This window comes from Polyodon spathula, chromosome 8 (genome assembly GCF_017654505.1).
Source record: "Polyodon spathula isolate WHYD16114869_AA chromosome 8, ASM1765450v1, whole genome shotgun sequence".
NCBI lineage: Eukaryota > Metazoa > Chordata > Actinopteri > Acipenseriformes > Polyodontidae > Polyodon > Polyodon spathula.
Genome location: NC_054541.1, coordinates 44,446,715 through 44,449,712, shown reverse-complemented (window position 1 = coordinate 44,449,712; position 2,998 = coordinate 44,446,715).

The following is a 2,998-nucleotide window of genomic DNA, read 5'->3' as shown; positions in this document are numbered from 1 at the left end:
TTCCACATATACAGGAATGTTTTTCAGTTCCACATCCATACAGGAATGTTTTTCAGTTCCACATCCATACAGGAATGTTTTTCAGTTCCACATTCATACAGGAGTGTTTTTCAGTTCCACATCCATACAGGAATGTTTTTCAGTTCCACATTCATACAGGAATGTTTTTCAGTTCCACATCCATACAGGAGTGTTTTTCAGTAACACATCCATACAGGAATGTTTTTCAGTTCCACATTCATACAGGAATGTTTTTCAGTTCTACATCCATACTGGAATGTTTGTTGTTAACACTTATTTTGCCAATTTTCTTTTGCCTTTGCTTCAAAATAGGGCTATTACTTTAATTTGCTGCTATGTAAAAAAAAACAGACCTAGCAATTTGTAACAATCTGCCTAGTGATGCTGTGAGTCCATTTGAAAATGGTGCCTTATATTTATTTTTTTTCTGGTTCAGATGCTTTCACAAAGACAAATTGTGCCCATATTAAACAGCAACTCACTATTATGTAGTCTTTGATGTCATAGCCTGGCATGTTTAAATGATCTGCGGTGACAGCAGTGAAATAAACTTGTATACTGACTAGCTTTATATCCGGCTTATATATAAACCGGTGTAAAACCGGATGCATGAATGTATAAAAAATGTTTCATTTATAAATGTTTTGAAGTGTAATACATTATAATGAAGTTAATGATACCTTTAAAAATATATTTAAAAATAATATATATTTTACTACTGCCTTCTTGAAGAAGCTGCTATGAAGTATTATACATATAGAGTTTCAAATAATGTTTTGTTTATTATATCAACAACAGCTTCTGTCTCACATTAAGTTGACTGTTTCTGCTTATTTTAATGTTTTCTATGTATCACTTCAAATTTAATGATAAATTGCACAACATATATTTCACCTCCTTATTTTATTTTTTTTTATAGAAAAGAAGCAGATTCACAACATTATTTAATAGAACTAGATCCAGGAATATGCCATTGGTTTGTACTGTGTTGTCCTTTTTAAAGGGTCTCTCTGCTCTTCACTGAAGTTCAACATGACATTTCGCATCCATGTTTCAGGTAATAAGGAAACTACATCAAATTTTGTGTAACATCCAATAAACAGACATGCAGTGCGAACAGTATGTTAATAATGGAAATTGAATTCTGTAGCGCTAATTAACATGTTGTTTCAAAACAGTATTCACACTACTATCATTACTTGATATGAATATCCAACTTGAGAATCCATGTCAAGAGAACCTTCAAGATAATTGTTTTAATGTTTTATGTAGTTCATTGAATCGTTTTTGAAGTGAAATGAATGGACTCTACTGCAAACAAAAAAAAGACCTGATTTTCCTTACAGTTATGAATAGATGAAGAGTTTTTTGCAGGCTGTGTGTTTTTAATGAAAGGAGATCACAGTGGGAAACAGTGTAGACAGGCAGCAAACAGCATTGTTTTCTGTTGGCATTCAACAGTAAATTATTGTGGTAAACATAATAGAGAAGCAACAGGAAACTGTATCGCTGGCACATGCAATTATTGCAAATAACCAGGACACTACTTCACCTTCTTCTGTTGTATTGAATCTGTGAAGCTTTCAGTCTTCAGAGTCTCATGTTGTATGTAACAATAGCAAAACACTTCAGCAAATGCTAATGGACAATACATCCTGTATATGTTTTGTGACGTGTTATTAAATACAACAGCGACATGAACACTTGAAGGATTTGTATAAAGCAGTAAACCAGAAAAGTTGTTTGTCTCTGCGTTTCACCTATGGAGCTTATGTAAATTGTATCAGTCAGACACTGCTGTCATTTCTGTTGCGCTCTGTTGTAGCATTTCACAAGAATTGGGGAGAAATTGTATGCTGTACCAAAATATGGTTTAGTCACATTACTGTACATTTGATATTTGAGTTTGTAAATATTAAGCCCCCAGATTATAAGCTTAATATTGTGATAATAAGAAATAATAAATTGTTTAAATCAAGTGTGTATTGTGCTTGAATACTGTGGTTACAGAATTCTGTAACTGACAGTGTATTTTATCTGCGTTCAGGATCAGAAGCATGCTGAGATGTCGGGTGGTGTCATACGGTCAATGACTTCAGTCTAGGGGTTAGGTGCTGAACTGGCTTTAAGCCCTCCTGTAGAAATTAGCCTGCATGAAACCAACTCTACAGGATTCTGCACAGTTGCCAGTCGTGTGTGCAGTTTTATAGAATGAAGATAGCAGCACGTGGCCAAAAAGAGCTTCTGAGAAGCCCATTACAGGAATGAAGGTTTTGAATGCTTTAGACTGCGAGACATGCATTGTTGTGTTGCTGTTCTGATTACCTGACCTCTTTTTAAGCACATCTCTGCTGTCCTAGGAAACCAGAAACAATTGCATTTAAAGGTCAATGTGAACTTACCAAAGAAAAGCAGATATTTGGTGATATCCAGGCTACATAATCCTCATCACCACTGTCTTTAGACTCAACACATTCTTCAGACCCAGTATCCTCCCCAAAGTCATATGACGATAACTATTTGTGACTGTGCACATTTGTGTTAGGCAAACAAACTTGTAGTCTTCATTACTAAATGAGGATATAACAGTAGGTCACAATATGCATAGCTGCATATAGAAAACTTTAACTTAGTAAATTAAATCTACTTCAGTCTGTTTTGATATATAACGTTTTTCAAATATTTCTGTTGTGTTCATTAACAACAGTCAAGGTTGATTGTACCCAGACAATATTTGGGCTGAGCTAGTATGGAACTGGTCAGACTTTACAATAATCTTTGCATATCAAATCCATAGCAATTTCAGAGTAATACACTGGTCATATAATGGTATACCAACCTTTTCTGTATGTGTATGAAGTTACTACGATATAACTACAATAATGTGTAATTACAGTTTTGGTTTTAATTGTAATAATACAACCAATATGACAGGATATGGATCAAGTATAATGCACAAATGTAACTATTACCTTTC